Consider the following 25,720-nt stretch of genomic DNA (forward strand, 5'->3'; position numbering starts at 1 on the left):
TCTTTCGAAGGGGTTGTAAAGATCTGTTTTCTCAATGCTTGACACAGTTCGAAGGGTGACTTTTTGATCTGCAGTGTTGAACTGCCAATCTGGATTTACGGAAGACTGGATGGCAAAAGGGTCTATGACTTTGTTGGCAGGACATTTGCCAAATGGAGGATAGAATCCAACAGGGTTTTCCTGGGAGGGCACGACTGTCCAGTGAAGGCAGCAGAAGGACTCTGGAAGCATCTGCATAAAAGCATAAAAGCTGGTGAGACCTACCAAAACCTGCTCTAAAGTGACCTGTCGGTGATCAGTTAGGCCTTAGGGAAGGTTGATAATAGGTGGTCCTTCTGGATCACTGTATTTATTTTGAGAAGAAATATAAAACTATTGTCCGTTACATTCCACCATCAGTCTTCTGCTTAAAGTTTTAGAATAAGCAAATCTCGGCTTCTAAAAACCAAGCATCACCAGGTACCAAATGCTTTAGAAAATGTCACATTTGTGAACTTAATAGTGTGGTCGTAATTTGTGTAAATATGTCTCAAATGATTTTGGAGAGATGTGATTTATTTTTCATATTTTCAAAATGCATTCCATTTCAAATAAAGTATCCATTGTGATGACCAACCTGTGCCCCTTTTGGAGGCCTTGTTCACATGGCATGTACCATATGCATTCCAGTGGGAGACAGGTTCTAAGGGCTTGGCTGTCATAAAGGCCATGGCCATTCTGGGAAGAAAAGGACCATTTTTGAGGTTGGGAATTTTTTTTAAAGGCTTATTTATTTATTTATTTGGGGGGAGGCCTTGCGGGGGTGGGGCAGAGGGAGAGACAGAATCTCAAGCAGAAACCGAGCTGAACATGGAACCCCATGTGGGGCTCGATCTCACAGCCCTAAGATCACAACCTGAGCCGAAATCAAGAGTCGGGTGCTTAACCGACTGAGCCATCCAGGCGCCCCTACCTGGGAATTTTTTATTTTTTTTAAAAGATTTTATTTACTTATTTGACAGAGAGAGACAGTGAGAGAGGGAACACAAGCAAGGGGAGTGCCAGAGGGAGAAGCAGCCTTCCTGCTGAGCAGGTAGCTGGATGTGGGGCTTGATCCCAGGCCCTGGGATCATGACCTGAGCCGAGGCAGATGCTTAATGGCTGAGCCACCCAGGCACCCCCATACCTGGGAATTTTTAATAAGAATGTAGAAATTCACCAAGATCTTTCGGTGAAATAATCAGCTTTCAGAATGCTAATGAATTTGAGTTGAATTTTCCATAACACCCCAGAGAATGAGAAATGGTCCCTAGTGATTAGCTTGAAGGCAGTTCCCTCTGAGTTCCTGACAGATTTGAGTCCTTGGTCTCTTGAGACCCTGAAGCCTTGACTCTGAGAGAATCATTCTTCAAACAGGTTATCTATAAAGCTTCCTGTTTTGTGTTGAGAGCAGAAGAGAGACTTGATTCTTCAAAGGAAAATACTATAACTTTACTCTTACAATCTCCACTGGCATCTAAAAGACATTCCATCTCAAAAGACTTTCAAATGGGGAATTTGAAGGCAATTTTTTTTTATCCTTTAGCAGAGTCTTACAGTGATAGCTCTCTTACTCTGTCGTCTCTTTGTTTTTTAAAGAAGAAATGAAAAATGAGAAGACAAGTTACTGCCGCTGCAAGGGGGGGTACCATGTGAACAGGTGGTAAAGCCGGGTTGGAAGGGCCTCAGAGTCCTAGTACATGGGTTCAAGTCTGCGTTCTGTCACTTACCAGATATGTACATCTTGCATGTCTTAACCTTTTGGAAACTCAATTTCCTTCTCTGTTAAATGGTTAATAAACATTTCTACCTTAGGGTTATTGAGAAGATTTAGTAAGTGAGCACACATCGAAGTGCTTAGAAGCTACCTGCATACAGCAGATAAACTGGCTCAAGAATCATTACAGAGGCACCTGGGTGGCGCAGTCATTAAGCATCTGCCTTCGGCTCAGGGCGTGATCCTGGCGTTATGGGATCGAGCCCCACATCAGGCTCCTCTGCTGGGAGCCTGCTTCTTCCTCTCCCACTCCCCCTGCTTGTGTTCCCTCTCTCGCTGGCTCTCTCTGTCAAATAAATAAAATCTTAAAAAAAAAAAAAAAAGAATCATTACAGCCGTAGGAATTGTATTTTCCGAGATCTCAGCACTTCTTTTAAAGGGTAAGACCAGTTTGATGGCAATATCCTTGTATTGAACTTTGAAAAAGAGAAACAATCATCATTCATAGTGCTCCTATTTTCATTTGCTTATTACTTTCCAATCTTGGTCCACATGCTTATGTATTTTAAGCGAGTTACCGTTAAACAATAAAAAGACTCTTCTATGTATCCGTAGAGGCAATCACCCAGATTGCCACTTCAGGACAGGGAGGAGATTTGGATCCCCATGTATGGGAGTGTTGGTGGCTCTTGTCCTCTCAGAGAGTCCTTTCCCTGAAATTGTCCTTAGCCTTGTCTCAGGGAGAGCCACCTTGCTCTAGGATGCACCCCTCCTTGGGGATAGCCCACGGCCAGTAACTGGTCTGTGGAGAGTGGATAAAGACCAGGCCCTCTTGTGTCAATCACGACAGGTGTAAGGGACATCCCAGCTCCCAGAGCTCCCCAGAGAACTGTCTCAACAGCAAATTTGCACTGCAGTTCAGCTCCCTCTCTGACCAATCTTATTTCCCTTGTTCCCTCACAGGAAAGGTTCCTAGGAACCCTGACCCTCCTCCCCCCTTCCCACGCAAACCTCCTGCAACCAAATCAGAGTCTCAGACCTCTTTCTCAAGGAATCCTGTCTATGACTACGTCTGTGTATGAATACCTATCTAGAGAGAATGTATGAATATACATACTTATACCTCTGTATGTACACACATCTAATATTTATAAATATTTGTTTCTACCACCATGCTCTGTAGGAAGGCTGGCGGTATTGGACACAGCATATAGTATAACGGTTAAGCCTATGCTTTAGAGTAGAAGCTCTCAACCTGGAGCAGTTTTGTTCCCCAGGAGATATTTGACAATGTTTGGAGACACTTCCGGTTTTCACAGGGGGTGGGAGAGGTCAGGGATCAATATCCTACTATGCTCAGGACAGACAGACCTTCACATTATTTAGTCCAAATGGCAATAGTGCCAAAGTTGAGAAACCATGCTTTAGAGCCAGATAATCTTGTTCTTGTTAGCCGAGTTTCCTTGGGCAAGTGATGTATTTTAACTTCAGTTTTCATGTATAAAGTGCAGACAATGCTAGCACCTGTCTCATGGAATTGTGAACCCAAAACTAGGTAGTTCCATAAAGGCCTGGCGCTGTTCCCGTCACAAAGCATGCATTCAATATATGATAGCTATCATCCTAACTATTACTATTTAAAGTCTTATGGCAACATCATATCCCATTGTTTTGGGATATTCTTTCATTGATTCTCCTATTATTATCCAGTGAGTTTCTGTTTTTATGCTATTGTCAATACTGCTTCAGTAAATATCTTCACGTATGCCTTCTATTGAAAAGAGCTGGGACTTGGATTCTAGTTCTGACTCTGCTTAGTTTTGTGACATTAGGCAGCTCGTTTAATCTCTCTGAGCCTTAGTCTCCTCATTTGTAAGTGGGAATACTAGCCCGGCTCTCGAGGAGATAGTATGGACACCCCATGAAGCAGTGGTGAAATCTCCATGAGTTCAAGTCCCAGAGCTACCACTTAACTACTTACGGCAAAACACCATGCAAGTGAAAACATTGTTACTATCTGGATACTATTTTAAGAGGGATTAGATATTATATCTATATATCTATTATACCTGTAGATATCATATGTGTATATAAGACACATATGTATATTCCAATCCAAAAAAGCCAGATTTAAGAAATAGTAGGTTTTTTCAACTAAAAAAATAGCATCAAGTAATTCTGGTCTTTTTTTAAAATAGAATTTAAGCCAAATTTATATTTATATTAAAGAGGAAAGAATCATGTGAGTATAACATTACAACTGTTTGGAATTACCGGCAGAGGAACACCCGAGTAATGAGCTCACTGGCCATATGAATCTATTGAACAAGGTGTTCTTACTTGCTTTGCTTCTTTTTCAAAGACCTTGTTGGAAACTCTCAGCACACAGAAAGGCAAGTAAGTATCACAGTGTGAGTGTTCTAGAGCCCAGGCCTTGATCGCCTACGGAGTGAATCTGGTTATCAAAGATGGCACAGGTGGGGGCCAGAGGACTTTGGAGATTTAGACGATGTGGGTGCATTGCGGATGCGGGCAGGTCTCCGTGGTCTGAGGGTTGTTTGGCATCTGACTGTAATTTGAAGAGATTGTTAGCACCTGAGGATAGAGACGTCCACTTTGTTACCTGATGGTCACCATGAACTGCTCTGAGGTGGGGTCGATGTGAGCGTGGCTTGTTCCCTGCCAGGGCATTCTCCTGGAGCATTTGCGGTTTAGGTAGACTCCGGAAATGCAGACGGGAAAAAAGAGTCCATGCGGTTATGTTGCATTTTCTCAAACCCTGCCAGAGTCGCTTCTAATGGAGTGAGCAAACACGCACCGCCGTCCTGTAAGACCAGACATCCTGATGAATGAGTATTGACTGTTGGACAGAAAGAAACAGGAAATGACTCTTGAAGAGTCTCCACGGTTTAATTATGTCATTGTCCTCTGCCGGCTCTCTCCCGACGCCGATCGTTCACACAGGTCAGTTATTTTGCAATTATTCTGAGCTCTGCTGGAGCAAATTCTACCAAGTACTGCAGCTAACCCTGTCAGGGCTGACTCATCACCTCAAAAGCGCAGGGCGGCTTTGTGACTAATCATGGTCAAAGAAGCCAAACTTGTAATAATTTTAGGCATATTTGCTTTCTGGTTTTTCGCTGTCGAAGTAATAACCATTTCTACAAAACTTGGCTGCAGTTTGTAAACATGCACTTGAATGATCCTTCTAAGTAACACCCAATACGTATTCGTGTGTGTGTTCACTTCTCTTGCTAGTAACTTTCATGGCTGATGAAGACGGGTCGGTCAGTTTTTTGTTGCAGAACGTGACCTCCGAAGGGTTTGAAAAGGCATTGGGCAGAGCTGGCTTCCTCGGAGCCCTGAGCGTCCTGCTTGGAGGGTTAGCCCCACCCTGCCCAGACTCCTATTACAAAGCCGCGGTCTGTGGTGGTGCCAGGGCCCTCTGCAATTTCCTGTTGTCATGTTTCAGCACCACCACTGGAGGGAATGACTACATCTCAGTGGGAGAATAATTCAGTAACTTTATCCTTAGTCCCTGACAACAAAGGAGACTCTTAGGTAGATGTCAGAATATGAGTTGTGTTTGCAGGTGTGAAAGTGAATCTGATCCTTCCACAATGCACAGGCTCACTATTCAATAATTGTAATTATTGCCAGAAGTTCTAATTAAGTCCCCGATGCCTATAAAAAGTGCCAGGTAGCTACTGGGAGACCTGAGCTGCGTGATCGTCTCAACAGCTAGTGGACCCTTCTTTGTAGTTGCCTTCTATAAAATGATAGGCAATAATACCTCTCTTCTTCTTGCATAAATGGTGAGTTTGAGACCAGAGTTGAAAATGGAATTTTAGGAGTTTAGACAAAGTCTCCTTCATCCTTCCCCTTTTCATGGAGGAAGAAAATGAAGCTGGGCCGGGGTGGGGAAGTAGGGGAGTAGAGGGGAATGGGGGGGGCAAAGACCTGCCATGGTCACACAGCGAGTTAAAGTCGATTACCAGATTAGAACCTGAATCCAGCTTTCATGATTCTTTTTTTTTTTTTTTAAAGATTTTTATTTATTTATTTGACAGAGCTAGAGACAGCCAGTGAGAGAGGGAACACAAGCAGAGGGAGTGGGAGAGGAAGAAGCAGGCTCATAGCGGAGGAGCCTGATGTGGGGCTTGATCCCATAACGACAGGATCACGCCCTGAGCCGAAGGCAGACGCCCAACCGCTGTGCCACCCAGGCGCCCCTAGCTTTCGTGATTCTTAATTAATGTTTTTCCCACTGAACCACTACTTTGTGAGGTATGGAAGATAATTTACATAAATTCAAGGTGTTGCTGTTCTTGCAGATAATTACTTGAAGAATTCAGACATTACAACTTTCCCCCCAAAAGTATACATTTTTATTTAAATTATATAAACCATCTTAAGGAGTTTATAGACTTTGAAAATAAACCATTTACTTTAATTCAATTCCACAAGTTTAAAAAGTGAGTTGTAACTTAGAACTTTCAAATATAATCCGTGTGTGGGTTAACAGAAACCTTAAGCAAGAGGAAAATTCACAAAAGAACGCAGATATGTATTTTGCAAAGGACATATTTTAAAGTATGGGTGGTTGGGATATATATATGTATATATATATATATTTAATTTATTGAAAATCATTTATTTAGGAATTGGGTTAAAAAGCTGTTGGGAATTTATCATATGACTTCTAAAATATTCAGGGAATGTTTCTAGTGTTACTAGTCACCATTGAGGTCTTGGGATTATCTTTGAAGCTGAGAATGTTGAAGTGATTTAAATGTTTATACAGTTACTTGAAGAGGTAGCTGACTGGCTTTTCTAGCCTCTCTGTGTAGGTGTCAGGAGAAATACTCCCTGAAAAGAGTTTGTGGAAGGTGATGGACCCATGGGCATCCATGAAATCCTAATAGGTGGGATGGTAAAACTTGTTGCTGCCCTTTTAGGAAATTAGGGGAACATAATCCACATGGCTACAAATTCAATCATAAATAACAGTTTTTGACCTACCTAGGACATTAAATGCCCAAACTAGACAACTTGGAGATTTCAGAACGCCTACCTTTTAATGAGAGGGGAGGGGAGAAAGAAGAGTGATATTTAACGATGTTTAACGAGTGTGTATACTCCAGCAGCCGGTGAACAGGTTTTTGATTCAAAAATTATTATGCACCGCGGGTGACGCCATTATTCCCTCTTACATAAAATGACCTTTTACAGGGCTTCATTCATAGCACTTGGCTCCCTCCCGGAGTCACAGCGCTTGTCACAAGGCAGCGGGCTGCCTGCTTGTCCTTCTGCAAGTGATGACTGGAAGGGCTTGATAGGAAGGATGCTGACAGCCTCTCTCTGACGGCAGATTGTCAGCATTCTTGACCCGGGCACTTCAAGAGCCTGGGAAAACACTTTGATTTCCATGCGGCTTTAAAAAACAAGATCCAGTTGAACTGAGTGACTGTGTAACATAGGTCCACAGAGCAGTTTTTGTAGGATTAGGCCCTCGGTGCCCCTAAACAAATTCAGGACGGTATCGGTGTCATAATCAGGGGATCCTCTTATTTGTGCACGTTTAACTTAACATAGAAAATCAATATTCTTACTTCGAATTATTGCACAGCAATTAACATGCAGAACAGGGACAAGAGACAAAGAATGTATGCGAATTAGAAGTATGGAAAGAATCGGGTGTGAAATGGGGGGGGTGTGAGTTGTAAGGGTGACACAGACAGGCGCAGGGAGTGAAGAGGTCTTGCAAGAGAATGGAGGGCAAAGGAACGTATTTTTCGAAAGACTTCCTCAATTCATACTTTCCTCAAGTACCAATGAATATTTCCCTTTTTCTCAGGATGTAAAGTTCCTACAGACCTTTAAGGGTTTGATTTGTTTCTAACAAGGGATTATGAACATTTAAAAAAACTTTTTAAAAAATTAATTAATTTATTTATTTATTTTTGAGAGACAGAGAGAGAGAGAGGAAGCACAAGTGGGTGGGGGGAGGCAGAGGGAGAAGCAGACTCCCTGCTGAGCAAGGAGCCCCATACAGAACTCGATTCCAGGACCCCGGGATCATGACCTGAGCTGAAGGCAGACGCTTAACCGACTGAGCCACCCAGGTGCTCTGAACATCATTTTTTTAAAAAATAGAGATTATTTTGGAGAAAAAGGGAAATGACGAATTAAGATTTCTTCTCTTTGGGGCGCCTGGGTGGCACAGCAGTTGGGCGTCTGCCTTCGGCTCAGGGCGTGATCCCGGCGTTACAGGATCGAGCCCCACGTCAGGCTCCTCCACTATGAGCCTGCTTCTTCCTCTCCCACTCCCCCTGCTTGTGTTCCCTCTCTCGCTGGCTGTCTCTATCTCTGTCAAATAAATAAATAAAATCTTAAAAAAAAAAAAAGATTTCTTCTCTTTTGAAAACTGTTTCTCCTCTAAATGAGAACAAAAGGGAAGTAAATGCAGAATAAAGGGGAACTTCCGTGCGTATTATATAGGCTCAGATCTTTTAAGAAACAGTTTCTGTAATTAGGCTTGAGTTTGAAAAGCTGACATGAGACTTGACTACAGGAAGGGGTGAAGGCAATCCTGTCTGTCCCACAGCATCGATACCAGCTGTTGATTCAGACAAGGTTCAGAGAGTGCTTCCCCTGTGCCAAGATCACAGTGAGCGCTCAGTAAGGACTAGCTATAATAGTAACGATGAGACTGCTGGACGCGGGCAGATCTTTGTGGGGTCTGGCGGGCAGACTTGCCATGATTTTTTGCACTTTTTTTTTTTTAATAATGTTTTGTTAATAGCACACCTTAGCAAAACTGGTTGCTAATTCACACATACATAAGACACCTACTTTAAAACAAGAATTAGGGAATGCAGACACCTGTATCAAAATTGGAACGGTTTCTCCAGGTTTTGTTAACAATGGTGGATAAGCCTGATTCTACTCTAGCCGATTTAGCTAAAAAATAAACTTAGACTTATTTTTTCTATAAGTAGAAGATGTCTTTAAGAAAATTTATGTACAGGGAGTGGTGGCAGGGCCTACAGGGGATACAAATAGAAATAAACTAGAAAGTTTGCTCTCAAGAAATTTACAGCTGAAGCCCAGGGAAGATAAGACACAATACCCTTGGTGATCTAGCACTAATTGTAGTTAATAGAGTATTAGTAATAGCAGCAGAGCAACGAACATTTATTGGGTAATTAGTAAGTGCCAGGCCCTACACTACATGTTTTATAGGAATTATCTTACTTGCTTAGTATAGAGATCTTTGATGTAGGTACTTCAATCAGCATTAGATTTGATGGAATTTAACAAGTAGCTCCAAATAAGCATAATAACATAGAGATTTTCTTCTCCTTTATGTAAAGAAGTCCGGAGGTGGGCCGTTTAGGGTGGGTGCAGTGACTTCCTGGTCATCATGGAATCGGGTCCTTTTATTTTTCTCTTCCACTGCCCAGTTGGTACAGGGCATATATCCTCATGATCCATGGTGGTTGCTGAGGTTCTAGACATTTATCTGAGTCCTGGACAAGAAGAAAGAGAAATTGGGAGCAGATCAAAAGGAACACTTTCCAGATAAATATTTCTTTTTTAGAGAAATTTTTGAATTCCCATAGGATGACTCTCGCTTACATCTTATTTTCCATCCGAAGTTGCAAGGAAGGCCGGCAAGGCACATTGCCATCCCCACTAACATCAGGGTTCTGTCAGCAAAAAGAGGGGCAAGAACGATTTGGGGGAAGAGAGCTAGCAGGCTCAGTTAGGGTTCTAGTCACCCTCCAGTTAGCAGTTGAGAAATGGAGGGTTAGGAGTTGAAGACCTTTGCCAGCAAACAGTGGGACCAGGATTGTCATTCAGGCATCTAACTCTGTGGCCTTTGTATTTAACCCCTATGCGAGCCATGGCCATGTATTGGGGTGAAAATACAAGGCAGACTTCTCACAGATATCAGGGGATGCTTAGAAACACTAACCTACAGTCTTTTAGTATTGTCACAATTCTTACCAAGGTCTTACATGTTCCTTTCAAATATGGTAGTGTTGTAATGATGCTCAATTGGTTCTTTTTTTTGTTTTTTTAAAGATTTTTATTTATTTATTTGTCAGAGAGAGAGAGGGAGAGAGCACAAGCAGGGGGAGCAGCAGGCAGAGGGAGATGCAGGCTCCCCGCTGAGTAAGGAGCCCCATGCAGGACTCGAGCACAGGACCCTGGGATCATGACCTGAGTCGAAGGCAGATGCTTAACTGACTGAGCCACCCAGGCACCCCTCAATTGTTTTTTTTTTTTTTTACATTTGAACAATTTAGAACACAACTGATTTTTAAGACAAAAGATGAGGTTACTTTCATGCCTTTGTGTCAGACATAGGAGAGCTACAAGACAGATGGAAGGTTCTCAGAGGAATCCGGGGGCTGAAGCTGGGTCTCCATGGGTGGTGCTTGGGGGTTTTACGGCAGCCAGCCCTCGTAGAGACCTCATGTCTGCCCACATGTGTAGGTTCCACGGCAAGATCCTAATCAGGGAAACAGAAGAAGAAATGAATGATTTTCATTCATGCTCAACAAGAGGAGCACGCTAAGTGTTTATTATATGCGGAAAGCTTCTTATTCTTTAGGGAGTTCCTTCAAGGGTCAGCAGAGTAGTGCAAAGAATCCTGGAGTCTAGACTTGGCTTTGCTGCTAATGAGCTGTGTGATCTTAAGCAAATGACTTCACCTAAAGTTATGTCTTCGATTGTTCCCTTTCAATGATAATATTTTACAATTTTTAGTTATTTCTAGACTCAACTGCCTTTTTTTTTTTTTTTTGAAAAGAGTACAAACTTTTAATTTGGAGGACCTGGGTTCTACTCCTAGCTCTGCCTCTCCTAAGCTGTGTGACTTTGCATGAGTCACCTCACATTCTGGAACTTCAGTTTCCTCACCTGTAAAATGAGAATAATGAAACCTGCTCCATAGAGCTATTGTGAAGATTAAAATAAATAATATTTGTGAAGGTGCTTTGTGTATTAGTACATGATCAGTCAATGCAATCAGTATGTTATTAACCCGATGTAGCACTTCTTTTTTTAATACTTAATGCATTCTATCTATTTTATATCCAATTAAGAGAAAGAGAGAGGTTGATAGATATTTTATGTCATCTCTGTCTGCATTGGGAAAGCAGGAAAGGAAGGCATTTCTAGCTTATACCCATAGGTCAATATATGGTCTCTTCTGTTCACCTAGTTAAGTTTAGATACAACACCAAAGACCTCTTTCCCTGCTGGGAAGCCTGTGTCTGTTCAGGCAAAACATCTCCGAAGAGCTTGTCTCCAGTGTGTGCTAAAGAGCTTCCCCGTCTCATGACCTCTTTATTTCCATCCATGGGAGCCACAGACAGTGAAAATCTCCATCAGCTCACAAGACCATCTGTCTGGATTCTGTGCTTTCCCCTCATCCTTCCTTTAGGAAAAAGAAGGATCTACAACAAGACACGCTTACTTGTAGGGTTTTGTTTTTGTTGTTTCGACAGTCCCATATGCCTTCAACTCAACCTCCTTCAGCTCCTATCCAGTGAAAACCCAACCGTACAGTGAGAACTGCTGACCAGAATGATGGCAGCCGCTATGTGACCCAAGTGCCTGGTTATTCCCTAGAACTGGAATCAGTGTTAACATGATCTAGAATTATTTTCTACATGCCGGCCTGAAAAGAAAATGGGTACTTCTGAAAGACTTGGTTTAGGTGGAAAATTTATTTGAACTGAACCCTCTATTACCTGAACACTCCAGTGAGCAGTGTTTACCTTTAATAATGTAACCAGAGACAATAATGATTGAGGAAATACTAAAGATGTAATAAGAGTAGTTACTATTTTGTTCCAGCACTTGCTTTATGACGCATCCTTTATCTTAACAGTGCTACTAGGTAGGTACTGTTATCTCTCCCTTTTTCTGATAAGAAAATAGAAGCTTACAGAAGTTAAATAAGTTCCCAGGATCAGAAGAAATGACACAGATCTGGGAGACTCCAGAGGCCCTGTTCCTTCCACAATGGGAGGCAGACTTCCAGCCCTTCAGACTTAGCAGGAATGGGGGACCCCAAACACAGCTGAGCTCACCTTTTCCTGGGGAGAGGGGGCCTTGGCAGAGGGCAGCTGCGAGGCCAGTTTGACTTTCCAGAGAAGAGTGTGGTGCCAGAGGCCATCACACAGCCTGCAGATTCTCTTCCCAGACCACCCTGCCAAGCAGTCTGCGAGCTTTGAAGTTATCATTTTATTTCTGGAGGATGGGGTTGTGGATCAAGGGGAAAAAACATAAAGACTAGTATCATTTAGCATTTATTTAAAAAAATAAATACACACATGCCTTTATAAGGAATGGAATGGAAGCCTTGTCTCCCAACTGCAATGACAGGATGACTTCCTGGGGAATTAATGGGAACATCTTGTCATTGCAGAGACCACCCCCTCCACCCCCCCCCCCCACCACCTTGCCAAGACCGAACCCTTGGCCTTATCCGAGGAAGACACATAAATCACAGTGAAGGGGAAGGTTGGTGGAGGACTGTCCAGCCAGTGGGGTGAGGACACCTGCACAAAACACAAGTGGAAAAGAGACAGGGGGATGGGGACTCAAGACCTGGCCCACTCACCGTACTTCCTTCTTCCTGTTCTCACCATTTTTTAGTAATTTATCAAATTTGGCCCCTTCTGACCCTCTTGCTTCTCCCCTTTCTAAGAAACATAAGCATTTTGAGGGGTTTGTGGTATCACAGAAACGATGCTGTCCTAAGGTTGGCCTGCAGCCCCTCCTTCCCTGGCTCTCTCATCTGACTGCATCCCACGGCCATGGGTGTTCCGGCCAGACAATACAACATGAGACCCCTTACGTCGGTTTCTTCCAGCTCCTTCATCATTTCTGGGGGACCCAGGCTGAATCCGCAGGGCCCCAGGAAGTGAAGGTGGAGCTACCCCCCCCCCCAGCAGGTGGGGCTGAGGCTCAGTGTGGGAGCACAGAGGGAGGAGCTGCCCCTGACCTTCTCCTCCCAGCTTTGTGTCTCAGTTGCCTTTAGAGCCTCTGCAGAGCCCCAGAGCAGAGATGCCTCCCTCAGTCTGCAGAACAAGGGCTCAGGAAAAGCTGTGGAATCCAGGCTTGCTATCCGGTGTGAGAGGCACCTCCTTGTTATAAGGGGCCCCCTCTCTCTCCCACTGGGAGCAAGTGTGAGTGTGTGGAAGACATTTTCCTAGGATGACTAGTTTTCTAAGGAATGTGGAAGTTACAGAGAGGGCAGACATGTAAACAGCAAACAACTTTCCTAGGAAGCAGAAAGGGAAGAGATTTTGAGTGCAGATGCAAATTCTAGCCCTTACAAAGAGAAAATTAAGGGTGAATAGCCTGGAAGCGTAATGAGGCTCTCACATTTTTACCTGATTCCATCCGATTCCTTCTACAGCAGGTGATGATGTTGCCCAGTAGTGAACTTCTTTCCAAGAGTTGCATTTCTGTACTCCCCACTCTACCCCCACCTTGGTCTGCAACCGCATCCCTCCAGTGCCCCTGCACTTGACATCTGGGCAGTCTGCCTACTCTGTGGATGGGGACCTTCCCTTTTGACTCCTGCCCACAGTCTGTGCCTCCCCCCGCCCACTCCTTTCCACACGATCTGCTCTCAGTGCGCGTCTGACCACTTAACATGAGGGTGCTCACAGTACTTTCTAGAAGGAGGCTTCTCTCATGGAGTGCACGGGCCCTGAGAGGGTTAGGATCCCAGGAAAGGAGAAGCTCCAGTTTCCCTGGTGGTGAGCACATGCAGTCAAAGTGTATGATAGCACATCACCAATGAAGGAGAGAAGCTGGAGATGGAAATGGGGCTCGGTGGAGGATCAGAATTACAGATGGCAGAGGAAAGAGTGAGGCCTTGTGGGAACCCACAGGTGGGAGTAAGCATGCATGGCACAAAGGGGAAAAGAGCTGAGCCAGTCTCCATTAGTATTATAGTCTTGTTAAGGATTCCTAATGTCCCCAGACCCCTGATCATGGAGATAAATGCATGGGCAATGCTGACAGTGGTACTTGGTTGGACCCCCACCTGTTCACATTTGCCTCCTCCCCTTTTTCCCTAGAATGTATAGACAGGCTGCTGGATACTTGGTGTTGACCATTCAGTCAAAGCTATTATCAGCGTGACTGCTGCCATGTCCTCTTTCATGGCTGTCTTGGGTTTGTCCCTGCAGTGACCACAGGACCTTTTAAGGTCTTGGAGTTGAGTCTGGCTCTTTCAATTTACACTGTCATCCACTGAGGAACTTTGAGAGGCCTCCCTGGTCTGTGCCAGATGTCATTTGTGACCCCCTTGTGTGTGATATTGAAGAGTGTCCAGCAGCGGAGGTCCCCACACAGGACCTGCCCTTAGCTGCCTTCCTCCTGGGTGGTCCCCAATCATCAGTTCATCTCTCTTACCTCCCCACTGCTTTTCCAGGAAATCAAGGCAGCATTTGCTCAGGAGTGTTAATCCCAGTCTACCAGGTGTCTACCGTCAAGACCAAAGTCCCTTTGCTGTTTTTTTCTGGGAGGCTTAGGGCTTCCTCACACAGATAGAGAGACCCTGGTAGCCTGTCCCATTTCACAGTTTCCAAAATAAGCATATAAATTAGTACCCCACAGTGACATATAATTTCAAAAGTAGCAAAATCGTTCTTCATGGACAGACTTGTAGAGACCAGGCCAGACTTGTGTTTTTAAGCAAAAACAGAGACTATTTCAATGAGGTCTTATTAGGCCCTGAGCTATTTTTGAGGTTGAGTGCTGGGAATCCTTTTGACTAATACAAGGCAGAATCCCTTTGGGCACATTGGACCACCCCCAGAGATACAAAGTGGATTGCAGAGGCATTCCAAAGAGAGGCTGGGAAAAACCTGACAGGAAGTATTCCCAGAACACTCTACTCCCCAAGTCCCTGTTGGCTAATGACTAGGGCATAACTGTAAACACAGCAGAAGAGCTTCAAAGAAGAGCGATTTGTGTATGTGAACCTCAGCGACTCGGCAAACAGAAAAAAATGCCCTCCTGGCTTTTGCCAACTCATAGCACCCCATATGCCGGGGCATTCTGACTTTCACCAAGCAAACACGCATGTCTATTACCCACACCATGTCCAGGCCCTCAAACACAGCCTCCCCAGTGGGCTCCATCTTTCAGCCAGATTTTCCTGGCATTGGGAAGAAGAATGATGGCTGAGACAGGAGAAGAGGGGAAGAGGAGGCCAAGATGGCGGGTTACTGGATCTCATCTGATGTCCACACAGGATGGGTTTCTGGTGATTATGGTTTTGACATGCATGACCTTGCTGATCTCCCAGTTAATCCTGCTGAGCACGGCCTGGCCTCCCAGAGCAAGGCCTACGTGAGCTTCAGAATTAGATAAGCCAAGAGCCAAAACTCAGCTCCGTCGCTCAGTAGACTTGATAGCTTACCGGACCTGTTTTCTCATCTGAACAATGGGACTGATAATGCCTGATCCATGGGTAGGATAATTTCATTTTGAAATTATAAATAAATATATTTTAGTGCTTGGCATACAGGAGATAAATATTGCTATTGTTATTACCCTTCTAGTACTTCCACAAGTATTATAAAGTAGTGACTGGTCAGTGAGTGCTTATCATAGGCTGGGGATTGGATTAAAGATTGTAAATACACCCATTTTGTGATCACCCTTGTATTATAAATTTTTTTTTTCAAACCATGATTCTTAATACAGTGGAGTGCTGCTATATGTCGGTTTAGTTAAATAAGAATCTCAGCCAGAAAAGGGAGGTTTGAATAGAATGACATTTCTGTTCGCATCTGTTTACTTGAAATTCACTCATATTTCACAAGTGATCTCTATTTGTACCAAGAAACGATATCATATTTCAGCAAGCGTTAATCCGGACTGTTCCTAAACTTCTACATGATGTTAAGAATTGGGACATTTGGCTCTATAGGCTAGATTAAAGACCTAGAGGTAAAAGGATAAACAACAACAACACCCCCCCCCAAACCCTCTACTTTTAGTTAAACAGTCAGTTAATTGAAACCTAACTATTAGGTATCAACTGTTTTAATTATTTTACTATCTGACATTATCTTCCTCGACTCTGCGTCTATACAGATACAACATTTTTATGCCACCTTCCACTTCTCCAAATTTTCTGGGCTCTTTAATAAGCGGACAGGAAACATTTGCTGTCCTGGACCATGTCTGTAAAGAGTCTAAAATCATTAGCTTGTGATACGTCATGTGCCAACACATTTAGTTCGGCAGGAGTCAATAGCTTTGGTGATTCTCACACTGAGTGCCCCCCTCTAACTGAGAAGTGCAAAGGCGCCCAGTTAAATAAAAACCTCCCAGTGGGGTGTGGAGGGCTGTTCTGTGCAGAGCAAACTCACGGCTCCACCCCCACTTTCCCGCAGGTGTCTGCTAAGGACTGTTTGCCCTGTGCCTCCCCTGCGATAGAAAGGTTTGGTTTTGTTTTTAAGTCATTCGATCTGTCTAGCAGGTCGAGGTGATCTACTTTTCCTGGGATACGCATCGAAGGTTTAATACATTTTTCTCTGACCTATAGTCATTGGATGAAGGCTACAAGCAGTAGGGGGGGGGGAACATGAAGGAAGGGTCATTGATCCGTTCCTGGAGCCTGACTGCGGTAGGATGCTTCCTGTCTCGTACCTCTTTCGATTCCCACAGTAAACTGTACATTAGTTCTTGTTATCTGAACTTCACTGGTGAGGAAGCAGAGAGGTCAAGGAACTTGCCACCAACACATAGTAGCACCACCAGGATTCAAACCAGGGTCTTTCCAATATTCACTCTGGTATCCCAGACGAATGGCACATTCAGAATAACCGGGATATCAGCGGTAAGAACACGTACTTCGTCGTGAGAGTTCACGGATTCCAGCTCCAGCTCCCCCATTGCGTGATCCTGGGCGATCTCATGCCTCTATAACTCAGCTTCTCGTCCAGAAAAAAGGGAAAATGAGAATAATAATAGTAGTAGTAATGCCTACCTCAAAGATCTGCAGCGAGGATTAAATGAGGAGGTGCCCACAAAGCCTCAGCACCCGGCAGAGCCTTAAAACGTACCGCCTGTTACTCGCGCTCTTTTTACTGATGAAGGACATCGTAAGGTTTATTGAGAAGGATAGCACAACAGTGGCTTTTCCTGGCATCTTGTCAGAACCTTCATTACCAGGGGTAGGATAAGAGAGGCGGTAATAATACGTAATTTAGGATGACAGAAGTAAGGGCTAGTGAGACTTTCAGTACGAACTGGGGGGAGTTTGAGTGCGGTGAAAACCCAAAATCTGTGCCTGAGCCTTGAGCAGCTGGACTGATGTGAGGCCCAGGGGGACGGAGGAAGGAGCCCTGCTCTGCTTCTACCAGCAAAGGGAGCGGAGGGAGAATTCCTATTCTGGCTGCCTCTGAAGGACTTATTGACAAGGACTAGTGGCTTTTGTCACCACTTACCCCAAGGTGCAGTCCCTTGTAGCTATTTCTTTTTCTAAAAGATTTTATTTGTCGGAGAGAGAGAGCACAAGCAGGGGGAGCAGCAGGCAGAGGGAGAAGCAGGCTCCCCGCTGAGCAAGGAGCCCGATGCAGGACTCGATCCCAGGACCCCAGGATCACGACCTGAGCCGAAAGGCTCAACCAACTGAGCAACCCAGGCGTTCCCCTTGTAGCAATTTCTGAGCCAATCCTTGGGAAACTGGGGGTGGATGGTGGCGGCAATGGGGTGTGTGTGCGTGTGCCGTTTGTGTGTACTTGAACACATATGTTTGTATGTGTGTGTGCATGTGTGTTTGAGAATACTCAAGAAACAAGAACCCACCGTTATGTGATTCTAGTCCATCATCTCTCCCCCTTTCATTTCTTCATTCAATACATATTAAATAAATATTGAATACGGATTATTCAATATTTCATTATTTCATTTACTCAACAACTATTTATTGAATATTTCCTACTTGCCAGGAACTTTGATAAGGTCTGTGTTAAAAACTTGAGTAAGACACAATTCTCTGTTCCAAATGAACTCACTGATAAAGACAGACGGACAGATAGATGATAGATAGATGTGTGTGTGTGTGTGTGTGTGTGTGTGTGTGTGCGTGCCTGTCACTGGAGGAGTCTGGCAGAGGTGTTTCAGATGATCAGTTTTCTACCTGTCAGGAGAGAACATGAAATTCGGTTAATAGCAAACCATGGATTTTGCCCCCAAATTAGATTTAGACGAACACCTTATAAAATACAAATGCTGTTGAAGTAACGGGTTGAAATGCATTCAAGTTCCTGTGTATGTAGTCAGTGTGCCTGACAATGACTGACTCGAATCCATCTGATTTAAATATAGGACAGGGGTGTGGATATGGGTGGAGGCCAGAGTGGAAGACAGACCTCCCGCTTGTCTTGTATGGTGTCAGTTCACCCTTGGGAGGGCAGCTCCTGGGGGACACTTTTCTTCTGCCTGTCTCTATATAATATCCTTTTGTGGTGTTGGCACTAATTTCCTTCAAGTAAAAAAGACATGCAATTTGCTATAAAGTAGTTTTTAAGGATTTGTTAATCAAGCCATCACTCTATTAATCTGTTGCCGAGGAGCGCTCCTGTCTCAGTCACAGCCTTTCCCCCGGGAGAAAGCGAATAAGAAGCCCCAGAACCTCTCAGACAGTGTAACATGTGTGGGATTTGCCCGGGTTGGTGAAATTCAAGCTTGCTATTTATTTTACTGAAATGCAGTACTGAGTCTAATGAAAGATGAAGATGTAGATTAACCCACTGAATAATTAGCTCTGACAACAAGGTGTAAATAAAGTCTTCCCTCCAGCCTCCTGGGTTCTCAAGAAGACTCCATGCTGATTTCCGGACTCTCTGGGGGAGAGGGGGAACAGACAGGTTCTGGAAGGTCTTCGGTGCCAAGCACAGCTGCTCGCCTTCCTGGTGGTGTGTCCTCGCACATAGTTTGGTCTTCTCAGTCTCGGTGTCTCATCTGCAGAACGAGGATGATAAGACCCATCTCATAGAGTTGGTTGTTGAAAGAGCCAAATGAGATCTTACGTACGGTGATGTGATCTTGGGCAAGTTATTTAAATACTTTATGCCTCAGTTTATCCATCTGTGTAATGTCGATAATGTGGATAATAGTAGTACCCACCTACTGGAGCTCAGAGAATTAAAATTAGTTAATATACACAATATCCATAAAGTGCTTAGAGCAGTTATTGGCACATAATCAGCATTATGATGACGGGGATGATCGTATCATCACGTCAAGCATTTGAGGGTGCTCGATAAGTGGTAGTTCTTATTTTAGTATTTTTTTCTTTAATCCCAGGCATGTCATTTTGTTAGAGTTCTGCTTTTATCCCTCAGCTTTCTAACTAGATTACCTAGGATTATTATTTTAAACAGACCTAAAAGTTTGGGCACAATGATTTTTCTTCCTGTAGTGGTCCGGGATGCATCAAGATTGGAGGTAGGGCTAGGGCTCTGCTTCACAGAGCCACTGGGGGACCCATGAACCTCCTGACCAGACTCTCCATACATTCGCTTCAGATTCAGACTCAACTAACACTGGCGGGCCTATTAGATGCTGGACACTTTTACAATCACATTGTAACACAAGCATTATTATACCCATTTTATGGATGAGCAGTCTGAACTCAGAGAGGTGAAATCATTTGCTTACAGTCAGAATCTGCCCACTACTCTTCTCTTTCTTCCAATCTCATAGCATTTAGAGTCTACCAAATCAGTATTCAATCCTCTCTGAGTTTATAAGAACCCTTCTTGCTTCCCCAATAAAAATGGAGTTAAAGCTTCTAGGTCAAGCTTGGGGACTCCATATGTTTTTCAGATCCCTGGAAGGTTCTTACACAGGGTGCTGGACGTCAGGATTACTTGAACCTGAATATAACACAAGTCTCATTGGTGAGTTTACTAATGGATCTTTATAACTTAGGTGTTAGCCTTCATTCAGGCCAAACCCAAGACCATTCAGACTTCAAGTTACCTACAAACTTCTTTCTTTTTCTTCCTCTTAATGCATATTGAAAGACACACTGTCTCCTGAGGAAGTATACATGCGCTTTGCCCAAAGTTTTCCCACCCCCACTCCCCGAGCCCCCCATTACATGGAACATTCCCTTTGCTCTTGAAAAACAAATCTTAAGCAGAAATTCACAGCTGTGATTTTTCATATCCAACGTTCCATGTTTGACTTGACGTGTAAAGAGTGGAAATGCTAGCTCCCTGACCCCTGAAAGGTGCTTGCAGTCTTTCCTCTGTGACCCCGTTGGGGGCTGGGAGGTCCTCAGAGCCAGCGGGTCAGGAAAGAAAACCAGCCAGGTCTCAGATGACGGTGATCCCAAGGGGCTGGTCAAGAGCAGGAAAACGGCAGTGGTGAGCTTTATGGCTTTGTTGTGCCTCCCCCCCTTCAGAGATTTTTATCATAATTCCTTAAAGCTGGTAATGACAAAACAAACATTACAAATGTTAGGGGGATTGCATTGCACTGGGGTTCTCTTTGGCTCCCTCTCTCTCACAGCTGCAAGTGCTGCCTCTTCCATGTTATTAATTTAGAGGTAATCAGGTTTACATTTGCAGCTGTGCAGCATATGTTTTCCTCAAACAGTCATGGCCACGGGCACTAGGACAATCAAGACTGGAAAAAATGCCAGCATTTTTTCCCTCTTCTGATGAATTAATAATGTTTTTTCTTTTAATGCTTGGTTTTGTATGATTTTATCAATAGAGTATGGCAAACATGTCTTGAGCACCTCCCATGTGTCCAAGGTATAGGCTCTTTATAAATGGGATCACTTCGAAATATACCATCTTGGTTTTTAAAAATGGTTCTAGTTTTATTAGTGGAGAGAGAGCTGAGGGCTTGACATGCTACCTGGTAGGAGACAGGATATGAAGTTAGACACAGTAGGACACCTGTAACACTATAGTTGGACTGTTCCATCAGGAAAAAGCTGATTAGATGTTTCCAGCTGGAAGTTGCTATTTCCTTTTCCAATTTCAATTGAACTCTAAATCGTCCTTAGGTTACTTTGATAGAAAAGCCCCTACTGCTATAATCTGGTTTCTGACCCAAACACAAAAAATGTCTTTACTTTTTGGGTAATCTTGTAGAATTCAACAGACTACGATTCCTTTGAAAGAGATTTTAACTGAATTATGGTGTGCAGATGATAGATAAGCCAGGAACAAGGCTTGCCACAGAGAAATCCTGAATGGCAGGATGTTTTTTTGGTGTCTAAGCTCCCCTGTTTCTTTCTCCATTCAGTGCAACCTGTTCATTCTCTTGCATTAAATGACACTATCAATACAAATAAAATCCACTTGCAGAGTTACCTAGCTAAATTAGCCCCTGTATGAAATGGTGCTTATTCAGCAAAAATGCAATTCATTTGATTTTGTATTTTTTAAAATTATCTTTTCACTAGCTTTCTGAACATCAGGCCTTCATGCTAAAAGATGATCCAGCTCAGTGGTGGGCGGACTACAGCCCTTGGGCAAATCCTGCGTCCACCTGCCCATTCACGTACTCGTCTCCAGCTGCTTCTGCATACCAATGGTGGGGACAAATAGTTGTAGGGCTGGAGTTGCTACAGGCACAGGCGGGGCTAGCTTTGAGGGCACCCGACTTGTGCAGTTACATGGAGCCTCGGGGTTTGCAGGGTCTATGCTGATTTGGTGCTCTGCTGCAGCCCTCTTGAAGTCATTAATAATTTTTGAACAAGGGACTCTGCATTTTTCTTTTTTACTGGGCCCCACCTGTAGCTGGTGCAGGTGACAGAGACTGTATGGCCTGAAAAGCCTAAATATTCATTGTCTGGCCTTTTACAGAAAAGTCTGCTGAGCCTTGATTTTGCTGATCTTCTGTTTTTGTATTTGTAATTATTTAAATCATTTAATGTGTATAAGAATGACCTGGAGAGCATGTTTAAAATGTAGTTACTTGGGCCCATACTCAGAGATTCTGATTCAACCAAGGTCTCTTGTGTGGCCCAAGTATTTACATTTTAAAAAACCCTAGCACCCCTCAGCTGACAGCCAGCAATGAAACAGGGACCTCAGCCCTTCTACCGCAAGGAACTGCATTCTGCTAACAATCTGAATGAGTGCGGAAGTGGGTTCTCCCTCAGAGCGTCCAGATAAGATCTCAGCCTGGCCAAGGCCTTGATTTTAGCCTTGTGAGACCCTAAGCAGTGAACCCAGCTAAACCTGCCCAGGCTTCTGACATTCAGAACCGTGAGCTAGTAAATGAGTTTTTTTTTTTTTAAACAAATAATAAAATAATATTAGGAAGCCCGGTGATGGTGGTCATGTCACTGCTTCTTGGGCCACCCCTGGAGAAAACCTGTGGGCCTTTCTCACCTGTGTTTGGGCTATCTCATTACACACAGGCTCACTGATTCACCTGCCACGGGCCCCGCCCTTTGACACTACTTTTGACCTCTTACTGTGTTGCTAAAGATCTCTTTGTATTCCCCAATCTCTGCAGAACAGGGCGCCAGCTCATGTGTATGGCATTCAAAAAAAAGCCTTCCATTCTGGCTTCCACAAAATCCATTTCCAAATGTCTCCCACCCCAGCCTGGTACAGAGGAAGCAAGTCAAAACCAAATTCCCGTTTTTACCTCCGAGTTTTACCACTCATCAGCTGTGTACCCTTCTATGAGCCTCAGAATCTTCACCTTGAAAACTGAGAAAATAATGATTATGATGTACTAAGAAGAAATACAGCAGCATTTCTCCTGTATGCTTGCCCCAAATGTCTGAGCTCATTCTAATCATGAGAAAACAGCAGACAAACCCAAATTGACGGACATTCTACACAATGACTGACAAGTACTCTTCAAAAGTGTCAAGGTCATGGAATACAGGGAAGACCAAGGAGACAGGACGGTGACATGCAATGTGGGATCCTGGATTGATCCTGAATCAGAAAAAGACATTAGTAGAGAAACTGGTGACATTTGAAGAAGGCTTATTTTCCAGTTAATAATATTGCACCAGTGTTAATTCCCTGTTTTTGATAATCATACCTCAGTTACGTAAGGTTTGTTAGGGGAAACAGGGTGAGGGATACGAGAAAATTCTCTAGACTATTTTTGTGACTTTCATGTAAGTCTAAAACTAGTTCAAGATAACAAGTTAAAGAGGTGGAAAGAATAAGATACACATTACAGGGTTGTAAGAAGTGAGAAAATAACAGCTAACTTCAGAGGGCATTTAATAGGTGTCAGACCTGGAGAACTTTAGGTGCACTAAGTCATCCCAAGAACCCTGTGTAGTGGGTAATGCCTTTCTCAGGTGCAGCACCCGGCACTTAGTAAGATCTCCCTGAGTCCCAGGAAACTTTCTTCTATTCATTGCTTCCCAAACGTGTCCACTTTTAGAGTCTCTGTAAAGCCCATTGGGGCTCCTCTTGCCACTTTGGACTTATTGACCTCCTATTGTCTGCAAAATTCATTTAGCACAAACTTTGTGCAGCTTGGTATTGTTGATTTTCTATGTCTTTTCATTCCAGCTGGAAACGAACTTCTTGAAAGCAGAAGATTTGAATAACTCACAGCGCCTCACACCAAGAATCGTGGATGTCACACATGGCTTGCACCAATAATCTTGGCTATCCCAGGATGACTTTCATCAGGAATTTTCCAAGTACCTCATCATCCTCAGATTTCCAGGGCTCCCAGGTTCATCTTGTTTGGGCTTGGGACAGGATCTCTGGCCTTAGTAGAATTGGAGACATTTGTTTCTAGTGCAGGAGGGAGTATTAGCCGTTGGCTTCTTGGATGGTTTCCTGGAAAAGCACACATTGCAGTCAATCGGACTTCTAGAGTGACATTCAGCCATTATACTTTTTAAAAATTGTTCTTAACACATAACAGGAGGGTCGTATTTCTTTTTATTTTGTCCTTGTCATCCTTCTTGCCACCTCCAGGGCCATGACCACCACTCTGACTCTGACCCATCTTGCTTCAGCCACTCAAACTATCACTGCCGGAAGAAATACGAACCTCCTGTACCAACTAGAGTGGGGGAAAAAGAAGAAGAAAACAAAGGGACCAGATGCTGCCAGCAAAGCTGCCACTGGTGACACCTCACACTCCGTGCTGGTTACAATTATTGAAGTTAGAACTAAAGACTGTCTTCTCGTGGAGGAAGAATTCATTAGAAATTGGAGCAAATGAAGCCTTTAGAAGAAAAGCAAGAGGAGGAAAGATCTAAGGTGGATAATCTGAGGGGGACCCCAATGTCAGTAGGAAACTTGGGAGAGATCACTGATGACAGTCATGCCATCGTGTCTACCTCTGTGGGCTCAGAACACTATGTCAGCATTCTTTCCTTTGTAGACAAGGACCTGCTGGAACAAGGCTTCTCTGTCTTGCTCAGCCACAAGGTGCAGGCCGTCATAGGGGTGCTCATGGATGACACAGATCCCTTGGTCACAGTGATGAAGGTAAAAAAGGCACCCCAGGAAACCTATGCTGATATTGGGGGGTGGGACAACCAAATCCAAGAAATTAAGGAATCTGTGGAGCTTCCTCTCACTCACCCTGAATATTATGAAGCAATGGGCATAAAGCCTCCGAAAGGGGTCATTCTCTATGGTCCACCTGGCACAGGTAAAACCTTATTAGCCAAAGCAGTAGCAAACCAAACCTCAGCTGCTACCTTGAGAGTGGTTGGCTCTGAACTTATTCAGAAGTACCTAGATGACGGGCCCAAACTCGTTCGGGAGTTGTTCCGAGTTGTAGAAGAAAATGCACCATCCATTGTATTTCTTGATGAAATTGATGCCATTGGAACAAAAAGATATGACTCAAATTCTGGTGGTGAGAGAGAAATTCAATGAACAATGTTGGAACTGTTGAACCAGTTGGATGGATTTGATTCAAGGAGTGACATGAAAGTTATCATGGCCACAAACTGAATAAAAACCTTGGATCCGGCACTTACCAGACCAGGACGTTTTGACAGGAAGATTGAGTTCCCCTGCCTGAAGAAAAGAGCAAGAAGCGCATCTTTCAGATCCACACAGCCAGGATGACGCTGGCCGGTGATGGGACCCTGGACGACTTGATCATGGCTAAAGATGACCTCTCCGGTGCTGACATCGAGGCGATCTGTACAGAAGCTCGTCTGATGGCCTTGAGAGAACGTAGAATGAAAGTAACAAATGAAGACTTCAAGGAATCTAAAGAAAATTTTCTTTATAAAAAACGAGAAGACACCCCTGAGGACTGTATCTTTAGTGGACCACAGCTGCCTTCAAGGAAATAGTTGGGAGTGTCCCGACCCCGTGAAGGGATGAGGTTGGGGAACTTGCCCAGAGGAACCCACGTTCCAGTTGATCTTTCTTAGCAAAACTTCCTGTGTACCTTTTTGAGCGTGACGTGTAGCGCGCCCCCCAGGCTGCCTTCATCTGTTGGTTAGTGCAGTGCTCCCTCCCCGATGGAGCGTGCTCCTTCTCAAATAAAAAACACGTAACATGAAGTTTACCATCTTAACCATTTTTATAAGTGTACCGTTCTGTAGTGGGAAGTATATTCACGTTGTTGTGAAGTAAATTACACTCGTACATTTTTTTTAACCTCTAAAAATACTTCAGTTATCCAGAATAGATGACACTCTCACTACTTAACAATAAAAGAGCTAACAATAAAGTCATTCAATAAAAAAAAAGGGTCAAAGTCTTAAAATGACATCTCACCAATGAAGATAGACATATGATAGATAAGCACATGAAAAGATATTCAACATCATTAATAATCAGGGAAATGAAAATAAAAACCTCACTGAGATACCAAAGTTGAAGATACCAAATGCTGTCAAGAATGTGGAGTTAGGGGCGCCTGGGTGGCTTAAGCGTCTGCCTTCCGCTCAGGTCACGATCCCAGGGTTCTGAGATCGAGCCCGTGTCGGGCTTCCAGCTC

At 43.8% G+C, this 25,720-nt stretch overlaps 1 long non-coding RNA gene and 1 pseudogene across 1 annotated transcript; one reads left to right on the top strand and one right to left on the bottom strand.

The window, feature by feature from the left end:
• Positions 1-9,722: 9,722 nt before the first annotated feature.
• On the bottom strand, positions 9,723-13,306 carry LOC148108667 (uncharacterized). Its single transcript, XR_015727231.1, has 3 exons — positions 13,153-13,306; positions 11,845-12,004; positions 9,723-10,256 (listed from the first exon to the last, which is right to left on the bottom strand). It is a non-coding gene; the product is annotated as an uncharacterized LOC148108667 (long non-coding RNA).
• A 10,005-nt stretch (positions 13,307-23,311) lies between these two features.
• Positions 23,312-25,320, top strand: LOC123801216 (26S proteasome regulatory subunit 4 pseudogene; annotated as a pseudogene).
• The last annotated feature ends 400 nt before the right edge of the window (positions 25,321-25,720 follow it).

Source organism: Ursus americanus, chromosome 17 (assembly GCF_024610735.1).
Source record: "Ursus americanus isolate L20-20 chromosome 17, mUrsAme1.1.p, whole genome shotgun sequence".
Classification (NCBI taxonomy): Eukaryota; Metazoa; Chordata; class Mammalia; order Carnivora; family Ursidae; genus Ursus; species Ursus americanus.